The sequence below is a fragment of the Camellia sinensis genome, chromosome 14, assembly GCF_055761805.1.
Source record: "Camellia sinensis isolate YWXY chromosome 14, ASM5576180v1, whole genome shotgun sequence".
NCBI classification, from domain to species: domain Eukaryota; kingdom Viridiplantae; phylum Streptophyta; class Magnoliopsida; order Ericales; family Theaceae; genus Camellia; species Camellia sinensis.
Genome location: NC_138974.1, coordinates 21837456 through 21861131, shown reverse-complemented (window position 1 = coordinate 21861131; position 23676 = coordinate 21837456).

Below are 23676 nucleotides of genomic sequence, written 5' to 3'. Positions count from 1 at the left end.
CCCGTCGGCAAAATAATTCTTCCAGTCAGAGCAGGAAGCGTAACAAAACAAGTGGAGTTCTGGGTATTGAAGGTCCCTTCCACTTACAACATCATCTTGGGCAGAACATGGCTGCACGCCATGCGTTCGGTGGCATCATCCTACCACCAGGTAATGCGGTTCCCTAACGACGCCAGTATAATTGAAGAAGTCTATGGAGATCAGATCATGTCAAAACAATGTTTCGCCACGGTAAATGGCAGCCGCGCTGCCAAAGGATACGTTCATTCGGTGGAGGAACCTGAAAGCAATGAACTATTCGCAGATGTCGGCAAAGAGGCTGATCAAAAAGCGGTGGAGGACTTGGTGGAGGTAAAAATAGATGAGAAGAACCTGGATAAGTTCTTCTTGCTTGGCTCATCGTTGTCTAGCACTGAGAGATTAGAGGTCTTGGAATTCTTGACCTCTAACATCGAAGTGTTTGCCTGGACGCCCTACGACATGCCAGGCATTGATCCAAACTTCATCAGTCACCAACTCAATGTCCATCCGTCCGCCAGACCGGTCATTCAGCGCACACGCAGATTGGCACTCCACCACGCCGAAATAGTGGCGGAAGAAGTAGGCAACCTACTGGAGGCAGGAGCAATTAGAGAAGTGCACTACCCAAGATGGATCTCCAACACAGTCGTAGTGCCAAAGAAAAATGGCAAATGGCGAGTCTGCGTCGACTACAAAACAGTCAACAAGGCGTGCCCAAAAAACAGCTTTCCTCTACCGCAGATAGATCAACTAGTGGACCTAATGGCGGGGCACAACCGACTTAGCTTTCTGGATGCATATAGAGGCTATCACCAAATCGCCATGCATGAACCAGACCAGGAGGTCACATCTTTTACAACTCCAAGAGGATTATACTATTACAAGGTCATGCCCTTTGGCCTGAAGAACGCAGGGGCAACATTCCAACGGATGGTCACCAAGATGTTTGAACCATTGTTAGGCAGAACAATGGAAGCTTACATCGACGACATGGTGATCAAAAGCAAGGATGAGAATGACCATCTTAAGGACCTAGGCGAGATGTTCCAGATCCTGAAGAAACACAAGTTGCGCCTCAACGCGTCCAAGTGTGCATTCGGAGTAGGATCTGGCAAATTCCTAGGCTTCCTCGTGACCAACCGAGGTATAGAGGCAGACCCCTCTCAAATCAAGGCAATCCAAGATCTGGAGAGACCAAACTCAGTAAAAGAAGTGCAGCATCTCACCAGCATGGCAGCTACACTCAACCGGTTCATAAGCAGGTCGTCAGACAGACTACGACCATTTTTTCATGCCTTAAAAGCCATGTTTGAGTGGGATGAAGAATGCGACCGAGCTCTGGAAAGCTTGAAGGAGTACATGTCTTCCCCACCACTGCTTGTTACTCTAGTACCTGGTGAAGAACTCTTCTTATACCTGGCGGTCTCTCAGCACGCAGTTAGCGCAATGTTGGTTCGTGCAGAAGGAATCCAACACTTGCCCATCTATTGTGTCAGCAAGACGCTGCTGGGAGCCGAAACAAGGTATTTGCCACTGGAAAAACTGGCATTAGCCTTGATGATGGCCTCCAGAAAATTGGCACACTACTTTCACGCCCACACCATAGTCGTTCTCACAGCTTTCCCACTAAAAGCTTTGTTTGAGAGGGCGAACTTTTCTGGGCGAATTTTGAAGTGGGCAGTAGAATTGGGACAATTCGACATCAAGTTCCAACCCAGGACTGCAATAAAAGCCCAATCTTTGGCAGACTTTGTCGCAGAGTTTACTCCTAGAAGTCATCATATCTGCCCAGTCGACCTAACTGTCACAACCGAACTAGGGACGGAAGTTGACACCGGAATAGCGCAACCCCTAGTAGAAGGTACTCAGCCAAATAAGGTAGACCAGACTAAGGACAACAAGGAAGAAACAAACAAAGGCTCACCAACATTACAATCAGATGACGAAGGGCGGACAGCAAGCATGGACTTTGAAGAAAACACCATTCTTGACCCCACGACGTCATCTGACCCCTCCACATGCTGGAAGTTGTTCGTTGGAGAGATGTGGAAGCTCTTTGTGGATGGAGCATCCAACCGGCATGGTGCAGGACTTGGCATAGTCCTCATCTCCCCAGACGGCCTGGTTGTAGAGCAAGCAATCAACCTTGGCTTTCCAGCATCAAACAACGAAGCGGAATATGAAGCGCTTCTCGCAGGACTCAAATCAGCATGCTACATGAAGGCCACCGAACTAATGGTTTACAGCGATTCACAGCTGGTGGTAAATCAAATTTCTGGCGACTATGAAGCAAAGGATGATAGGATGGCCAAGTACCAAGAGTTGGTCAGAACAGAGACCAAGAAATTTGAAGTAGTAAGGATAGAACAAATCGGCAGGGAGGAAAACAGCAGAGCTGACGAACTAGCAGGCTTCGCCTCAATGGCAGACTCCTCCATACTTCATCCACTACTAATCGACTACCTACCTAGACCAAGCATAGAAGACCCCGAAGCAGAAGAGGTATGTTGCACAGAACTAGGCCCCTCTTGGATGGATCCCATCATCCTGTTCTTAAAAGACGGCATCCTACCAGAAGAGAAAAAAGAAGCCAACAGAATAAGAGCAAAATCACAACGATTATGGCTCTCTCCATCCTTAGCATTATACAAGAAGTCATTTTCAGGACCCTACCTAAAGTGCGTACATCCCAGCAAAGTAGAAGCTTTCTTGTACGAGATACATGAAGGGGTGTGCGGAAGCCATCAAGGTGGAAGATCGTTAGCTTACAGGGCCATTTCACAAGGTTACTGGTGGCCATACATGCAGGCAAACTCAGAGAAATATGTAAAGAAGTGTGAGAAATGCCAAAAATTCGCACACCAAATTCATCAACCAGCAAGAGAACTCCTACCATTGACCAGCCCATGGCCTTTCGCAATGTGGGGCTTGGACATATTAGGACCGCTTCCAACAGCACCCGGCAACAGGAAGTTCTTTATCGCAGCAACAGACTACTTCACAAAGTGGGTGGAAGCAGAAGCATTGGCATCAATCAAAGAAAAAGATGTGAAGAAGTTCGTTTGGCAGAATATCATCACTCGGTTTGGCATACCAAAAGTCCTAATCTCAGACAATGGCACTCAGTTCGACGGCAGAATCTTCAGAAGCTTTTGTGAAGAATACAAGATAGAGTTCTACAATTCTACACCAGCATATCCTCAAGCAAATGGCCAAGCAGAAGCATCAAATAAAGTTGTCTTGGATGGACTTAAGAAAAGACTAGAGAAGGCAAAAGGCAAGTGGACAGACGAACTTCCTTATGTTTTATGGGCTTACCGCACCACACCTCGACGATCAACAGGACAGACACCATTCTCCTTAGCCTATGGAATAGAAGCAGTAATCCCATTAGAAGTTGGCCTCCCCACAATTCGAAGCGAAAATTTTGATCCAGACTTAAATGAAGAAGCCATAGCATTGGAACTCGATCTTGCAGAAGAAAGAAGAGAAAGGGCACTGGTTCACATTGCTTCATACCAACGAGAGTTAATTAGAAAATACAACAAAAAGGTACATCCAAGACAATTCAAGATCGGCGATTGGGTATTGCGCAAAGTAATGGGAAACACCTTGGTACCAGGAGATGGAAAGTTAGGGCCAAACTGGAAAGGTCCTTACAAAGTGGTTGGGTTAGCAGGCAAAGGGGCATACCACCTAGAAGACAAGGACGGCAAAGCAATCCCTAGGCCATGGAACACGGCCAATCTCAAGTTGTTTTATTTTTAACTTTTTTTCTTGCAAACATGTAATTTCTTCTTTTTTCTCAATAAAAATCAATTCTTTTTCAGCATGAGTTGTTCTTTGTAAAAGTTAGTTTTAGTAAAGATAGGAATATTCCAAGTTACCTGGAAAAAACTAACTTAGAGGTTGGCTGGAATAAACCAAATCTTAGCACTCTTCAGCCGAAGTATGGGGATGGCTGAAGAGCGGTTGGCTGGAATAAACCAACACCCTTCCTAAGCCCAGGATAAGGATCCAGGCTGCAGGACGTTTGGTCGGAATAACCAAACATTGTCCTAAGTTAGCTGGAAAAAACTGACTTAGAGGTTGGCTGGAATAAACCAACACCCTTCCTAAGCCCAGGATAAGGATCCAGGCTGCAGGACGTTTGGTCGGAATAACCAAACATTGTTCTAAGTTAGCTGGAAAAAACTGACTTAGAGGTTGGCTGGATTAAACCAACTCTTTGTACTCTTCAGCCAAAGTATGGGTATGGCCGAAGAGTGGTTGGCTGGATTAAACCAACTCTTTGTACTCCTCAGCCGAAGTATAAGTATGGCTGAAGAGTGGTTGGCTGGAATAAACCAACTCTTAGTACTCTTCAGCCGAAGTATGAGTATGGCTGAAGAGTGGTTGGCTGGAATAAACCAACTCTTAGTACTCTTCAGCCGAAGTATGAGCATGACTGAAGAGTGGTTGGCTGGAATAAACCAACTCTTAGTACTCTTCAGCCGAAGTAAGGGTATGGCTGAAGAGTGGTTGGCTGGAATAAACTAACTCTTAGTACTCTTCAGCCGAAGTAAGGGTATGGCTGAAGAGTGGTTGGCTGGAATAAACCAACTCTTGGTACTCTTCAGCCGAAGTATGGGTATGGCTGAAGAGTGGTTGGCTACAAAACCAAACTCATCGTACTCCTCAGCCGAAGTAATTATGTCGGCTAAGGAGTGGTTGGCTGATAAGCATAGTTTAACCATTTAAAACCGGAATAGCAGTTGGAACAAAAGAAGACATTACAAGTGCAAGCACACATCAAAACCGGAATAAAAGTCGAACAAAATTTTCATTCATTGAAAAACAATTACAAAGGGGCGTAGCCCGGTTACAAAGACAAAAGGTAACAAAAAAGAGAAAAAGTGCAAGATCAAGAAAAAAGATCTTCAATTTCAGCGTCAAAGGCAGCGTCGGCATCAACTTGAAGACCGGTTTCAGGCGGAAGGACGTTTTCAGTCGCAAGAGTGGTTTCGGTCGGAACCACGGTTTCACCTGGTTGTTCAATAGTTAGATCTTCCACCGTGGGCTCCGACCGAACTACCTGATCTACATTCGCAACCGGAGTATCCTCAGGGGCAGAGTCTTCATCAGAGTCTGAGCCCTCAAGAAACTGCTGTTGCATGGCATTTGCATATTCCATGAGGGAGTTCGGTATGAAGTAGGCTGGAGGGTTGAAAACCTCGGTCTGAGGATCATGACCGAGCTTCTCAACGGCTCCCCTCCAGCCGCACTTAAAGAACAGCTCCTTGGCGGCCTCACACTGTTTGACATATACATCTTCTGCCTTCTTGAAGCCTCTCTTTTCGGCCTCTTTTGCGCTCTCTTTCGCCTGGGATATTTCGGCATCTTTCTTCTTTTCAAGCTTTACCAACTCGCGCAGGTATTTGTCCTTCAGAGCAATGGCAGCCTTCTGTTTTTCAAATTCAGCCGAACTAACCAGTCCGGTCAGTCTGCCGATCTCACCTCGTAGCTCGGCCATTTCCTTTCTGGCCTCCTCCAGCTCGGTCGCTTTTGCCTCAGCTTTTGCCGCGGTTTGCCTGGTTACTTTCCTAAGCTCCAGCATTTTCCTATGAGTGATTTGGTTTTTCTGAATGGCCTGACAAAGCAAAGATTTCCCTTTAGCCGAAGTAGAAGTTGAAAAAAAGAAAGTAGACAGAAAAACGACCGAAGTCACTTACCAGAATCATGGACTTTGTCGAAGACCGGATGGCCTTCAGTTCGGTGTTTAACTATTTTTGGTGGTGCTCCATGTCTTTGGGCAGACACACACTCTTGGCCAGATTGAAGGCCAACAGATGGTCTTTCTCAACAACAACCGAATCTGTATCTCGGATGTCTCGGTCGTTAAAAGTAAGTTTTGGTGCCCAGCTGCCGATAGTTCGGTCAGAAGGCTCCGGTTGGGGGCTTGGTGATAAGCTCGGTGGAAGAGCAGGTTCTTCTTCATCAACCAAAACTTGTTCGGTTTCGGCAGTTCGGGCACGCTTGGTTCGGCGGGAAGGGGACGGCTGTTGAGAAGGGAGGGCCATAACAGCAGGCTGCGATTAGTTGGGTGGCGTTACTTCGGGCCTGGTTGTCTCGGTTAAAAGCGCCCTGACTCTGTTCTTTTTTGCCATCTCTTCTTCAACTGTAAGTGGGACTAGTCTAATCTCGGGCAAGGAAGGGTCCGGTTCTGGGGCATCTTCAAGAAGGAAGTCAGTTACTCTGGCTTTCCGGCGACCACTATGTCGATAGGTCGGCTCGAATTGCAGCAATTTGGCCCAGCTACGTTCAGGATATCGTAGTGCGGCTCGCAAAGTTGCAAGGTTTGGATAACTGTATAGAGAGTGAAGGTGGGCAAAATCTGCGAGAAAAGACAACTGTTAGTCCGGCTGAAACATTAAAAAGCCGAAGTAAAAAATGCAAGGAAGAAGACCGAAGTTAAATTACCGGGCTCTCATTTTTTCCAATTTATAGGTCGGCCAGGAATTTGGGCTTGAAAGTCCTCAAAGTTCCCAGAGACCCAGAAAAAATCGTCGTCGTTTAAGTCTTTGTCCGGTGTATGTTTTATTATCTTCTCTCGGCGGCGACGTATTCTAAGGTAATAAACCCATCCATCCTCTTTTGAGCCAATGGAATATTGATGGAAGATTTCGGCCAGGCCAAGGTTTAGTCCGGCTTGACGGTTCAGTTCGGCAATTCCCATAATGATGCGGTAGGAGTTAGTAGAGAGTTGGGTTGGGCATAGTCTGGTTTGCCTAAGGAACTCGCAAATCAATGGCTGGACTGGGAACCGTAGTCCGGTCTCCATAATGTATAAAAGGGTGAAGGGGACGAAGCCTTCATTGTCCCAGGGAATGACGTCTTTTTCGGCCAAGACCAGATGGACGTCATCAGGTATTTGGTAGTCTTTCCTGAATTCGGCTAAGCCGCCCGGAGTATTTACTAGGTATCTATACTTCCCCATCTATCGTATAATTTAAGAATAAGTTATTTCGGTGCAAATATTTTGCTCAGTAGCTCGGTTGAGCGCACGCAGGAGTGCCTGGGCAACCTAAGTCTGCAAAGTAGAAAACACAGGGGTTAAGCACAGATCATTGGACCGTGCTACAAATTAAAAGCGAGGTAAAAAAGTCCTACTTCGGCTTCATGGACGGGTTCTATCTCGGTTCAGCAAAATGCTTGGTAGCTCGGTTTGAGCAAGGTTCTTATTAGCCAAATCTTGGCAGGCATCTCGGCATGCTGGCTTTAGAAACAATTTTGTTAGACCGGTTCATCGTCTAGGGGCAGCTTTCTGAGTTCGGTCTAAAAAAACTAAGAAAGCTGGCTCAGCCCCAAAGGCCTAAATCGGTTGAACTAGGAGTTTTGTTATTTCAGTTGAGCCTCTAGGGGCAGCTTTCTGAGTTTGGTTTAGAAACTAGGAAAGCTGGCTTAGCCCCAAAAGCTTAGCTCGGTTGAAGACCGAGGTTCCTTATTTATTAAAGTCAAACTTCGTTCGGTGGGATTATCTCGGCTAGAGTTATTCAGGAGTTTATAACCTACTGAAACTACTGATTTCTGGAGTTCTAGTTCGGTTATTATCTAAAGTGATCTACCTATATAGGACAAACAGTATCCTAGTTCGGTTGCTACATGATTTTGGATCCAAGACTAGTTTTCTACAGAATAGTTCATACACGCATGAGTTCTACTAATTTTTTCATGAAAGTACAGAAGCGAAGCAGAAATGGAAGAACATGTTTTGCAAAAATACAGTAAACCAAATGCATAGAGCAGATACGAAAGCAAAAACAGGGAAGGAAAGTAGATTTGCTTACCAAGATTGAAGAAAAGAGGACTGGAGATGGAAACAGTAACGGCAAATGAACACGAGCTTGGTAGTTGGAAAAGCAGAGGCACGAAGAGAGAAGATGAATAGAATAGGTGAATGATCCAAAGATGAAAGGGCTGTTTTGTGAAAAGGGAGAGGGAAAAAAAGCGGGAACTGTTCAAAATTTTTGTAGTACGAGGGCGGCGTGACAGCTGCTCACAGCTTATCAGAGCCTGCCACGTGTCATTGGAAAGTGAAGCGTTACAGTCAGTGATTGAAGAGACGTTTTGACCGAACGTGTAGAGCCGGAGTAAAATGAGCTCGATTGGAGAGGCTGAGTGATTTTTTAGTTCGGTTGGAAAAGCTTATAAACGTTAGCTCGGCTGGTCACTAGGTAATCCCAATCATGCTGTGCAGATGGAATTAAGGGGCAATTGAGAGGGTAATTTTTGGTGAAAATTGGGCCGAGCTATGAAATGGACTTTATGGCCCAAAGTACGAAGGACTGGGTAGAATGGGCCGAGAAGTTACTCCGGCCCATGAGAAATAAAGTTACTTCGGTCAAAAGAGATAAAGTTACTTCGGCTCGGGAATTGTAAAGCTACTTCGGTTTGGACAAGTTGAGTTAGTCCGGTCTTCGAGTTAGTCCGGTCATGACGTATCCTGGATAGATCGGTCAATACCTTGCTACTCGGTAGCTCGGTCCCAACATATCATGGTTCATACAAGGGAGAACCGATATGAGGAGTAAAAGGAAGGGCCGAACTATCTTAGTTCGGCCTACCTCATGGCTCAGCTTAGCTAGTTTACTTCGGTCAAATGGTAGTTCGGCCGTAGTAAAAACCATCCCACTTGGTTTAAGCAGTGGGGGGGTGTAAAAGGATAAGCATTATCCTTTAGGAGTATGAATCCTAGGAGGACTCTGCATGGAAGAATAAAAGTCCTACTAGGATTGGGCCACTCGAAACCTATAAAAGCTCACAAGCATCACCTTGGAGGAGGTAACATAACACAACATACAATTTTGCTTCCTGAATACATTGAGCTTTGTCTATTTGTCAAGTTTTCTGACTTAGGCATCGGAGAGGTTTCCGGCACACACCCGCCGGCTAGCTCACGTTTGTGTTTTTAGGTGACAAAGCGACGTCGTATGGAGAAGCGTGGACTTAGTCAACAGGATTATACGAGGAGAATTATTTCTTCCCCGTACAGTGATATATATTGATGATTAGGTTTTGTTCATTTTTGTGAAAATGAAAAGATGAAATGTGAACTTTCAAACTCCTAATCTCAAAAAGTTTACTCTTGGACAATTTCATGATTTTTGATGTAAATATCATGTGATTAATTAATTTTAGAAAAGTTGTGAAAATTATTATTTGTAGAGAGTTGGGAAAGATTGGCTATTTGAGTAGCTTGGCATGAAGTATGGTTGTGTTTGAAGGATGGGGCATATTAAGTTATGTTTGGTATTGTTTCTTTTGAGAAATGTGAATATAATAAACTTACTAATTTAGTGGATTAAATTAGTTTAGTTAAAAATTTATATCCGTTAGGATTACAAGTGTGTTATTGAGATTATACCATAACTTTTAATATGATAGGATGGAAATGATAATATTCAATAAGTATGAGATATTAGTGAAAATTATTTTGGTTATCTTAGTTGAGGTGGAATAAAGTTGATTGTGAGTTTTGTGTGAGTAAAAAAAAAATTGGGAAATTGATTATTGGTTTTAATAGTTGGAGTATGCTAATATGCTATTTTTGTACATCAAACTCATATATGAGATATTTGAATTGTAAATTGAGGGTTTGGTTAAATTGGAAGTTAATTACCTATAATCTAGCTATTTAATGTATTTTCTATATATAAAATTACATGTGGGTATTTGAAAGTGAGGAAGTCCCAATTTGTGAAAAAAAAAATCCTAAATGTTAATGTTTTGGGAGTTGTTGGTTTATTGAGGAAAGATTTTGTTCGGTTTTAAAATTGAGGATTTGATTGGAAAACACTTATGAAACTTTTGGAATGTCGAGTATTGGTTACTCCTTTGAAATATTGAGTTTAATGGAATGTTATATAAGTTTTGAAAATTTGTCTTTAATAAATGTGGAATATGGATTGTTTCCAAATGTTGGGAATCATGGGGAATTCCAAGTTATGGTTGCATGTTGGATTATATATCCATGTGGTTATCCTTTTAATTCATACATTAGAGATAATTGTTTAACTATCGATGGATGATTACCATGTTTGCATTTAATGAGGGATTTCTTGGAAGGATGAGAAATGTTGAAACTTTGAAAGTTTGATATATAGTAGGTTATAGATTTGTCTTGAGATGACTAAATTGGAAGCGTTGATTAACATGTGGAGACTATAAGAATGTGGATATTGTTTTATTATCTCTTGGGATTGTATTATGATATTACATTATATGGAATTTGATCACAATGGAGCATTGTGTGGTGGAATTGAAATTGGAACTATTCTAATGCATTGTTACATATTGCATTACCATTCTATTCATTGTTATCATGGATTTCGAATTGCAAATGAAAACTATTATTTTGATAAAGGAATTGTTTTTTGTGAAACAAGATCATTTTGATTTGTTTTGGGTAAATACGTTGGTAAGTCTGGATAAGGGGTGTAGTTTGATATTGGTTAAGTTGGCTTGAGTATCCATGATGAAATACCGAAAACACGCGCGAAGGAGGTACCACGGGCCTTCCGGTGAGAGATCGGTAAAGTGGGGATTTGATAGTGCTCGATATGTCTACTTGCAGACACTAAGGATTACTTAAGTCGTATTTATCACCTTGAAATTATATTGAAATTTTCGAATTAATATAGCGATTCTGGTTTCGACCTGACCCTTGTTATATCTCAGACTCGAATTTCATGGTTTCATATTGTTGGTCACATCTTGTTTCCCTTGTATCTCCTTAAATTTGGCTTTTGGATTGTTGTGGTTACGTTTGGGACATGTTGGTTGCTTAGTTTTTCAAACTCTTGTTGCCTAGAATTCTGCTCCTCTGCTCGAGCGGCACTTCTTACGCTCGAGTGGGCTTTGTGAATTCTCAGTATTTTTGTAGGTCTGCAAAACTACTAGGAGGGTGTATTCTATGCTCAAGCAGATCTTTTTGCACTCGAGCGTTGGTCTGTTGTCTGCAAAACTACTGGTAGTGTGCATTCCGCGCTCAAGCGTCACTTCTTGCGCTCGAGTGGAATAACTTATTATGTCTGACGCTTGAGCGTCAACTCTAGATGCTCGAGCGTCAACTCTGGTGCTTAAGCAGACTGTGCATATATCAGTTCGTAACAGCCACTTTTTACATCACTTTTTCATCTCTTTCTCTCTCTAAAACATTTCAAAACCCTAGATCTTGAGCTTCTCTCTCTAGAACTCACATTCTCTCTATATTTTCACCTAGATCTGTTGGTTTCTCTACCTTAGTGTCTTTGGAAAAAAGGTAGAGCATTTCAAGAGCTCCATTTTGATCCGAACAAAAGTCGGTTTCGGCGTCTTTAGAGTTTTCTCCTTGCTTTGCTCGTCTTCTAACTTTGAGGTAGGGACCTTCTACACTCTCCTATGACTTTTAACTTCGGTATTTGTTGATTATGTAAATAATGTTGGGATTGGAGGATTTTAGACAAACTTAGGATTTTGGATTAAAATCTAAATGGGGGTTTTCAAATGAAGGTATTGAAAATGGTTATGGGTGTAGATATTAGGATGTGTTATGTTAAATTTGTTGATTTTGACACATGGATTGGATTTGGAAGAAAATAGAATTTTTCCCTAAAATGTTTCAAATAATTATTTTGTATAAATAATGGAATTGGTATAGGGAATGGGAAATTGGATAGATGTTTATATAAAGGGTGGAGTTGGATACTTGTTATATCTCATCTATAGAAATTTGGATAATTTATCTGTCTTGGAGATTGTATATCTGTTTAGCAATATCTATTTTGGACTATCGATGGAAAATAGCTATGATTGTTGTAGAAATTGCATGAAGATTAGGTGAATTGAAACTAATCTCTTATTGGTTGTTATTGAACATGACTGTGTTTTAATACATTGTATATGTATGATGTTTGAGAGGAGAAAGAGGATGTACTCCATGTTTGGGAGAAGAAAGGGGATGGACTCCAGTAAATTAAGTTGGCCTGTATGTCCAGGGTGAAAATCCTGAAAACTGCGCGTATACATGGGTACCGATTCCCGTGGACGAAATTTTCGTAAAATGAACAATTTGAAGTGTTTGGGTAATGATTGTATTGATTAGAGAACCACTGAGTTGTATCCTCAGTTGGGTTGTCTGGATAATAATGGACTTGACTCATGGATTGAGGTGAAATGAATTGTCATGAAATGAATCAAGATAAAATGGCTTAAAATATGAAACTTGGCATATTATGATCTTGTAAGAATTCTAATGATCTTATCGTGAGCATTGTATATGCATATCATATTTATATCTTTGTTAAGATTCATATATTGTGGTAGATTGTTTCTGCTAGACTTTGGTTCACCCTACTTGGGAAAAATATTTTCAGGTGCTGGTGATATGCCTCCCAAGGACTTAGCTTGGGAGGATTGTGGAGCTGAAGGCTCACTTTTGTTTACTTTGTATTTATCTTTTGTACAAGCCTAGGGCTTTATTGTATTGAGCTTATAACTCATTTTGTTGTAACCAAGCACGGTCTTGGAAAGATGTAAGCACTAGGGCATATGAATACCTATTTAGCTTTCATTCTTTATTTCGTCTTGTAACACATGTTATAGATTCAAGATGAACGATTTATGAATGTATATCGCATGTGTCATGTTTTGTATATTGACTCTGATGAATGACAACTTTTTATTTTATTTATATCACATTGCACTAGTGTTTGGAGTTGGATAATTGTAATTATTTTGGGGGCATTACAATTAATGTGTTTTCAAATTGGCTTTATGCACAAGATTTTCAAAAGGTAAGAAAAATATTTTGAGCATGACATGGCATATGCATTCATCTCATAAAACTGTATAAAATGTATTTGATGCTTTGTTAGATGTCATTATTAATTGTTTAACTATTTGATTCAATTGACAATGGAGTAATTGAATAAATTGAAAAGAATGTCATGTTGCTATTAAAGCATGTTTATTTATTTAAGTTAACTAGTTGTGATTAATTAAATTAATTTGATTTAAGAGATTATGTAATAGAATCATATGGTTTTGACATGATATGATTTCACGTATATGTATAAGTATCTTTGTACCAGCATATCTTCTAATGTTATAATATGAGATTGTTTGGAAAGCTAGTGGTTGCTCACCCCCTACATGTACATGTGTATAGGGAATGTTTTCATAGTTGAGGATCAAACAACTTGGCATGGTTGTAAAGTGGTGATGAGTCATTGTGCTTTTTGATTGTTTCTTTGGCTGAGTTCTATGCTTTGTAAAGGACAACACTCTCTTATTTGTTGTAAGCCTCCGGGCATTTCTTTTATTTGTATGTAAATGGCACTGTTGTATAACGAGAGAGAACTTGTATATTTAATTATTCATCATTTCATCAAAGGATGAATTGTCATTTGTAAATGGACTTAATTAATGAATATTGGAATGTTATCCGAGTAATAAAATACAAGGTGTGACAACCACATTGGGAGCTTAAAGCCAAAGCAGTCCTCTTATTCATGTTAGGGGATATGAACATTTTGGATTTTTGAAGATTAACTTTGTTGCCTGAGATACTGCTAAACTCCTCAAGAACATTCATAATGATATCACAATTATCCTGATCAGCATTAGCAAAAAGAATTAAATCATCAGCAAAAAATAAGTGAGATAGAGGGGGGGCTGTTTTGAGATGCCTTAATGCCTTTCTAGCCACCTTCTTTCACATTGATATTAATCATGTTAGACAAGGGGTCCCTTTGTCTCAATCCTCTACCATTAGTGATCCCTTCTAACACCTTACCATTCCAGAGAACATAGGATTTATCATTTGTTACACAACTCAAGATTAGATTCACTCAGCCCTAATTAATGCCAAATTCAATAAGGGTTTTATGAACAAAATTTCAGGACAATCTATCATAAACTTTTTTTCAAATCAATCTTAAACATCATTCCATTTGTTTTTCCTTTTTCTTTGCCTCAAGGTATGAATGATTTCTTGAGTGATGATGATGTCATCAGTTGTGTTTCTCCTAGGGTTAAAACTACTCTGATTGGGGCTAACAATGTTATCCAACAGGGTCTTATTCTATTAACAATCAATTTGGAAATGATCTTATAAGTAACATTACAAAGGTTAATAGATCTGAATTGCCTAATACTATTGGGGTTATCCACTTTGGGTATAAGAACAATAAGAGTTTCATTCACCTCCTTAGGGATTTGTTTTTTGTTGAATCAATCTTTCACAAATTCACAAATAGATTACCAACAATGTTCTTATACTTGTGATAAAAAATAGCTTGTATCCCATCCTTACTAGGGGCTTTATAGGCTCAAATATCTTTAGTAGCTTTCCAAATTTCAAAATTGGTTAAGGGTTTTAGCATACCATCATTATCCTCCTTGGTAACTTTTTTTGTTGCAATGTTGTTCCAGTTATCCAAGTAATTAATATATTCTCTCTTGAAAAGCTAATTAACATAATTAACCATGATTCTTTTAACCCCATCAGTATCTGAAATCCAATTACCCTCATCATTCTTAAGGACATTGATCTTAAGTTTCTTTCTTTTGGTGATGGTGGATATGTGGAAGAACCTAGTATTTCTATCACCCAAAGTAATGTACTTATTTCTAGATTTCTGGAACCAATGAACCTCTTCCTGGAATAAGGTATTATTGTATTGTTTAACCAAGTCTTTTTCTAGCAATTGGAGGTTGTGATTGAAATTAACTGCTTGGGATCTCTGAATGCCCTCAATTCTAGCTAAAAGTCTCATTTTTCTTTCAAAAATATTATCAAAAACCTCACGATTCAAAATTTAACATTTTGAGTAAATTCAAAAGTGGAGTCAATAAGTTTATGATTCATATTATTCCAAGTAGATTCAATAATATCGAAGAGGTCAGGATGAGACATCTAAGCAGCCTCAAATCTAAATGATCTACTAGGGGGATTTAGAGAATGCATACCTTGGATGCACACAACAAGAGAAGAATGATCAAAGTTTGTTCTGGGTAAGACTCTGACAGTGGCTTCAGGAAACATAGTCCTCAATTCAGCATTGCACATTGCTCTATCAAGTCTCTCCATGGTGTTAGCCATTCCTTGCATGTTGTTTGTCTATGTCATGCAATGTCCTCAACTTCCTAGATCAATCAATTTGCACTTGTTGACTCTATCTATGAATTTATGGGTTCTTGTGGTGTTTTGACTTGTGGAGAAACTTCTTTTTCCATCCTAGTTCTTATAATCATTAAAATCTCTAGTGACAAGCCAAGGTTTGGACATGTTTTCTGCAACTTCCTCCTGATTTTCCAACAGGGTATCTCACATAGTGGGATTAAGGTTAGCATAAACCGTTGCTAAAACCCATTCTTCATAATCTTCCTTGTGAACAGTTGCATGTATAACTTGGGGATTAGCCTAAGAAGCCCTAACATTCACATGATTTGTGTCCCAAATTAGCCAAATGCCTCATGTTCTTCCCACTAGATCTACAATCGTTGAGGCTATAAATCCTATTCTGTTAAAGAAATTGCCCATTTTACTATGAGCCACCTTCGTCTCCATAAGTACCAAAATCTCTAGTTTATGAATGTTGATAATTTCCATCAAGTTTCTCTTAAAAAATTTATTGCCAGCTATACGACAATTCCAAAACAGAAGTCGTACAGAATCCATAGAAGGGCATGGAGTGAGTAAATCAGTGCCAAGATCCATTAGTATACTACGGATTCTCCGATGGTTATCCTCCACCGATCTCATTGAAGCCATCTAGATCGAGTGAAATGGAGATCCTGCTTTGTTGCCCCAATTTGGCTAGATTCTCAGCTGAATTTGTTTTATCCACCATTCGTAGGCGACAAGGTGAAGAGCTTCTTTCCCTGGTTCTATTAGTAAACCCACCAGGCTGGTGTGCTTCAGGTGTTCTTCCACTTCTTTCTTCTGGTCTTCTTCTCTCTCCATTTTTGATTCTTGGGTCTGAAGGCTCACTATCCTTAGGTAAGGGGCTGAAAAGAGATTTTGGGAGAACCCTAGTACCCTTGGTCAAGGGTTGCAAGGGCTTCAACCATACTTACCTTACTGAGTTGTGTAACAACTTCCAGGGGACTGTCATTCTCTAATTGGTTTTGGCATGACACTTTCTCAAAGTTGCAGAGAAAGATTTGATTTTAGTCAGTATCCTTCGGATTTAATTCTTTAATTCTAGGTAATAATGTTGAACTTTCTCCATTGGGTTTTGCATTTTGCTTGATAGTTTTATACTCTGGTTTGTTAGTTTAATCTTAACCAACAATGATCTTTCCTTTTTAGTCCTTGGCTCTTTGTTCCCCTCTAATATTGTAATTTCCATTTGGGTCTTCTCCTGTCCTATTCTATTAATTTTCCTTCCTCTTGGGTATTTACCATGCTTCTCTTGAGTTCTCTCTAAAAATTTAAATCTGTTAGGCTTGGGGTTAGCATTTAGATCCATTGGCCTTCTTATTGGATCGGTCTGCGATTTTTCTTAGTCACAAGCATCCAGGGTCCAAATTCTTCTTCCTAGGTCATGCTCTGTTGCAGGTGACTGTTACCTTCATCAGTGGCCGTTGATAAGCTGGCTTCGCCAGAAACAGCTAGCTATTTTGGTTCTAATCTTAAGTTTGCCGGTTTGAATCTACATCTCTGCCTATGATCCACCCTACCACAAAATAATAATAATAATTAAATAAATAACGTATGTAAAGATTCATATTCTATGCCGTAATACTTACTTTCCAAGAAGAATTTAGGGCAGAGAGGCTTTCGGAGATCAATCTCCACACAGACGTGGGCAAATTTTCCCCTTGTGGCCATAGCCATTGTCATATCAAGCTTAAGAGGTTTCCCAATCATTTTTGTTATAGCAAACAGGACTTTATCTTGGTAGTATTCGATCGGAAGCTCTGGAAACCTCACCCAAACAGCGGTTGTGGTTTCAAAAGCTTCCGATGCTTTAAAGTTAGGTTCCTATTTCCTGACCGTAAGATAATGGTCCATTATCATCCATGGGCCCCCTGTGTAACCTTTTGTACAATCCTCTTGTACGACAAATTTGAATATGTAGAAATTATTGCCCAAGTCAATTGCATTAAACTCCCCTTACAACCCCTAGATGCTTTTAACTTTGGTGCATAACATTTTGTACCCAATAGTTTTCCCCAACAGCTTGATGATTAAAGCATTTTCCCACGGCTTCCTAATCTTTTGGAGTAGCTTGTGAGGGAGTAAGACTTTGGGTGTCCCCAATGGGTCCGCTACTTCCATGTCCTCCATAAAGGCTTCTGATAGGTCATCATCCTCTGCATCAAAAAATAAGATGTCTGCTCTACTATCAAATAGGTAATCCATGTGCTTAGGCGTGGCTAGTGCCTCCTTGAATGACGTCGTGGTGGCGATCTCAGAGCTTACGGGTTCCATATGGTGTTGGTTTTTGAATTGCGACATAGTTTCTACTTCCATTGCTCCATCCATGTTTTCTCTTTTAGGATTATTGGAGCTCTTAATCTTCTTAGTATTTTGGATTAAATGATCTTCTTCTTGCGTGGATTTTTTCAAGTTGTTGGTCTTGAGATGTTCAGAGCTTTCCATTCTCACTTGGTGGCCCTATTGCCATTCCATTCCCTTCCCTTCCCTTCCACCACCAACACCATTATTATTGCCACTACCACTACTACCACCTCAATAACCACCACACCACCACCCTATTACCGTTGTCGCCACCGCTACCACTACTATCGCCACTACCACTACCTCCACAACCAGAAAACCACCACCAGAACTATCGTTAGAACCACTACCCTACTACTATCGCTCCCATTACCACCATTGCCTCCGCTACCGCAACCACTACCGCAACCACCACTACTACCACCTAACCACACCACCATCACTACCATTGCGAAAACCACCACTCTATTATTGTTGCTTGTCTACCACCATTGCCACAACTACCACCATTGCAACTACAACACCACCTTCCCACCACTACCACTAACGCCGCAACGATTTACCACTACCACCACCACCATCTTACTACCACTGTTATCACTGCCATCGATGTCACCACCACCACAACTCACCATCACTTCTACAATTATCAATATTATTGTGAATTTTTAACTTATTTGTTACTAGCTTGTTAAAAAATAAAAAAATAAATAATAAATATTCCATTCCATTAGTTTAATGGACATAACCAAACATGAGAGTGAGAATTATTATTCTATTTATTTTTATGTTATTCCAGGTTGTAACCAAACACTGGAATGGAATTCCATTCCATTCAACCTTGTATTCCATTTTCACTTTCTTTCCATTCTCAGCTCATTTCATTCTATCGTACCAAATATTCTCTACATGTACAATTAAAAAGATTATAGGTGTATTGGAGACAATTGAATTTTTTTTTTTAGGGAAAAAAATTTAAATAATGGCATAATTGTTATTGTAATTTCTCTTATGGGCATTTTGAAAAAACAAAATTCTATGACATAAATACCAACAACAGTGTTTTCTTGGATTTTATTAAAATTTTAATTAGATTGTTGGTATTTTTAAACCCTTGGATTTTCTAAACTCTTCAATTTTCTAGTTTTGGTATTTTCATATACACAATCACTCAATACATAAAGTTAATGTATTCTATCAACCGTCATACTCTATGACACAACCCATTGATTAGTTTTAGTTTGCCTAATCAACATGCATTGTCTACAACAATCAACACTACCCTCCACCGGTAGCCCAAAGCAATTATTTCTAAGCAGGAAATAAATGCACAAATGGATAATATATCAACATTGCAACTAGATGAGCAATAAAAGATTCGTCTACACTCTTTAATCCTATACATTCCCAATTTCAACATTCTCAATTCAATTCCTCGCTTTCTTCAATTAATTATATGCTTTAAGTAATTAAACCAATTAGGGCAAATTACCATAATTCACAAAACAACCCTAAGGTTCCATTTCCATCAATGTCCCAACATTAATCTCATTTCTCTATGCCTAACATGCATATAGGTTTATATATTTAAAACCCCAACTTTTGTAAAATTACACAAAGGCCCAAACTTTTTCAAAATTACCCAACAACCCCCAACATATCAAAATGCTAAAATTCAAAGACAAAGCTCATAAGATGGAGTAGGTTATCCCTACCTCGACTGATGGGACGCAACAAAGAAGATGAAGAAACGGAAATGCTCCAAATCCCGAAATTTTCAGATTAAAAGATAGCCCTCGACGATCAACACAACTTTTGTAAAGGCCCAAGGTGAGAAAACAACTCCTACTAGATCAATCCTAAGAGAGAATTTAGGGTTTTAGTGAGAGGAACTCTCAAAATACCTTTTTGGAAAAGTAGGATAGAGAAAGGATGTTGAAAAGTGAACAAAAAGGTCGGATCTCGGCTTTATATAAAAGTCGCCTCGCTCGAGCGTCCAAACCCCCGCTCGAGCGTCACTCACAGACTCTCGCTCGAGCGTCAACAATCCCGCTGGAGCGGCGGATACACACTTCCAGAACTTTTACAGAACCAGGTCTCCGCTCGAGCGTCAACCCCACCGCTCAAGCGTCAGACACAACATCCCGCTCGAGCGTCAAAGCTCCCGCTCGAGCGTACAACACTGCAGAGGAGATACTGGAAGATGGAAAACTACGCTCGAGCGTCGAAAACCCCGCTCGAGCGGACAGACAACAACAAAGGGCCCGCTTGAGCGTCAAAATCCCCGCTCGAGCGTGAAGGCCAAAAACTGGGCAACTACTCTTGGTTTCTAAGTCCAATCAACCTGTTTCAAACTCGCCCAACACAACCCAAGACTCGAATGCAAGGAGTAAAGGATGTAAACAAGATATACACGACAACCAACTCCACGGAACCTAAGTCCGGATACAACAGTTAAAGAAGAGGGGAAACTGGGATCGCTATACCAACAATAGATAGATAGATAGATATAGATTATATTAGATTTTCTTAAAATTTTAATTTACATAATACTTAATCACTTTTTTATTAATAATTTTTCAATCATATATATGGATGGACAAATTATGATGTCGTATGTTTTACACTCAATTGTATAATTTTTTTCTTATATATTAATGTGATTTTACACTATTTGTATTAATTTCAGTTACTTTGAGCCTTACTAGAATGAAGGTCAATGTGATTATATCAAAACTAGAGAGCAATTTGTATTTTCTCCATATCTCAAGTAAGGGCGGCCATGACCCAATGGCCCGTCCAACCCTGCCCAATCTGATACTTTTAGGTTTTGGAAACATTATTTTCCCTATACGGCCAGACTAAGTTGAGATTTTTGTGGCCATTAAGATTCAGGTTAGGCTTGGGTTAAAAATTTCTAGCCTAATCTGGCTTTGCCCGCCCATTTATAAAATATTAATCATAATTTGATATTATTTTAATAAAATAAGGTAGAAAAAAATATAAAAGACAGAATATATATATACACTTCTTTTGTAGGGTTTAAATTAAACTATTTGTTAAAAATCATATTTATTTTATCATTGAATTTTGTAACATTTCAAATTCAAATAATAAATAAAAGGACCGTACTAGGGAGCTCGAAAACGAGCTCCCCCGAATCCCCCTAATTTTTATTTTTTTTTTTCAAAAGCAGAGAAGGAGAGGAGGAGGAGGAGTGGACTGGCGGGGGCCATAACAGTGGGAGGAGGCGGAGGCGGGCCGGAGGCGACGGTGGAGCTGCTGCTGCGACGATTGGACCTAGGCGACGGGCTGGGCGATCGGTGGCGACGGGCTGGGCAACGATCTCTTCCCCTCTTCTTCTCTCTTTCTCTCTTCCCCTCTTCTTCTCTCTTTCTCTTTCTCTCCCTCTCCCTCTTCCTCTTCTGCGTTGCAGGTCGAAAATGGAAGAAGGAAAAAAAAAAAAAAAAAAAAAAAAAGGCTAAAACGACGTCGTTTTGGCCATTAGGGGGATTCGGGGGGAAGAATTTCGGGGGACAAATCATTTTCCTAAATAAAATGATTTAAATAATTCAATATCCATTAAAGACAAAAATTAAAAATGAGAAGTGTTATGTTGGTGGATTTGATATGTTAAATTTTTCTAGGATTGGACTTGGGGTTGTTAGATTAGGCCTTATATCGGGCCAGGTCGAGCTGGGTTTGGAATGACACATATCCTCTTACTAAATAGTGTAAGCACGACCTGACCTGAGATTTGTCTACACCTAATCTCAAGGATGATTAGTATAATGGTTAAATTACACTTTGCCCCTTTATGTTTTTGTCACTTTTCCACTTTGACCTTTAAAGTTTGTTTTTTTCACTTTGGCTTTTCATGTTTTAAGTTTTTCGTAGTTCACTCTTAAAATTAATTTATGTTAAAAATTAGACAAAAAACGATACACTGACTGTCGCGTGGCATAAAAATATTTTATTATATATAACTCACATATCTGACATAAATTTAAATCTCAATATAATAATATATTTTTTATATTATGTGATAATTGTTATGGCATATTCTGTCTAATTTTGAACAGAAATTAACTTTAGGAGTAAATTAGGAAAAACTTAAAATACAAAAGGACAAAGTGGAAAGAAAAATAAACTTTAAAAGCTAAAGTGAGAAGTGACCAAACATAAAGAAGACAAAATATAATTTACTTTTAAAAAATAAAAAACTAAAATTACCGAACAAGTGACACCTAGTTAAAAATTGAATTATCTTGTCTTTTGAAAATGTTACGTTGGTAATATATCTAACCAATTGCAAGGATTAAAAATAAAAAAATAAAAATAAAAACAGAAATATAGTAGACAAAACATAAAACACAAAACACTATTAAACGGCCATAGAACCACGTGTGCGTGGTTGTGAACCTACTAAATAATTTCTGTTACTTGTAGGTGCTATAATATTGTGTCCATATGGAATACTACTAACAAATTTAGATAAGAACATGTTAGAGCATCTCTACCTTTCACCAAATTATTGAGAAAAATTAAATTTGACAAAAAATAATTAGTAAAGATGAGATTTAATTATTTCATTAAACTTGTATTAATCCAAATTTTACTAAATATATTTTCGTCAAATCAAATATGAATTAAATATTTTATTTTTAATAATTTTTGTAATTAATTTTGATGAAATTGTTCAAAGATAATTGAAAATGATACATATTTTTTTCCATTTAAATTGGTTAAAGGAGATTTTTTTGGATATGTTTGGTATTTTTAAAAATATTTGTTAAAAAATTTAACTCTCACTAGAGTGAGCTATATCAAATTTTTAAAACAAATTAATGAAGGGTACGACTCCCGAGTACATTTGAGAGAACACGTTTGGGAGAAACCCATGATTCATTTGTCATTATTTATTTATTTTTTTTTTTATTTTTTTTTTTTACTTTTAAGGCATTATAAAATATATATATATATATATATAGTAAAACTTAAGGAAATTCTATTTATATATCACTAATTTTTTCACTCTATACCACTAACATATTAAATTTATATTTCAATAATATTCTCAAATAAAAAGGCCATTAAGAACAACATGAGGGTATATTCTACCTATTCAAAAATTTCATATACAAAAATACAAAACGTTCTTTACACACCATCATCACCTATAGATATATAAATATTCAAAATAATTTGGTTTTGAAGATTTAGGGTTTAAGAATATTAAAATCAATTGATTTTGAAGATTTGCACACCATGAATAACACTGAGATTGTTGATTTCAAACAATGCAATAATGACAAGGTCAGTTTAATACTTAACTTTTTGATTTTTTGTTTATCTCGTTCGTATAATCGATGGGAAGATTACTTTGTTCGCCACATGTTCGGATGATTAGAATTGAACTTTTACACAATGTTCAATTATTTTTATTCGAACAAAACAATTTTGTTCAAATTATTAAGATTGACCAAATTATAAATATTCATACATAAAAAAATTGAACATTTTTAATTCTGTAAGAATTTTATTTCTCAAATTTAATTTCATTCAGTTCAATAATTTAATTTATTTTTGGTATATTTTCTTTTCCTTTTTTACAAAAAGTAGATGTATACAACATTTACAAATAAAATAAAATAACAAATTAACATATAAAATTTAATATATGTTTAATATAATAAGTCTGAACGATTTGAAATTGTTCAACATATAAAGTATGAACGTATTTATTTTGTTTAACATAAATATTTTGAACATATTTAATTTGTTTAATTTTATTTTTTTGTAAGATGATATTATGTTCAGACAACTAAAGTTGAGCCAAATTGGAAATAGAAATTGTTATGGAAGTTGAATCGATAACCAAATCAAAATAAGATAGGAAAAATATATCAATGTGAAAATTAAAGGTGTGAATCAGAGGTGAGAATGACAAATCTTTAACACCGACAATGCATCAGTGAAACAATTACGAGACGATGGTAAAGATGGAGATGTGAAACAATGACAATGCACCAGCAAGTCAACAACGAAATGACAACGATAATGGAGATTTGAAACAACGAGAATGCACCGGCCAAACGAAACCCTTCTCCGTTGATGCAGATCTTCAACGCCGACGATGGAGATCTATAGTGTTTTGAAATAGAGGT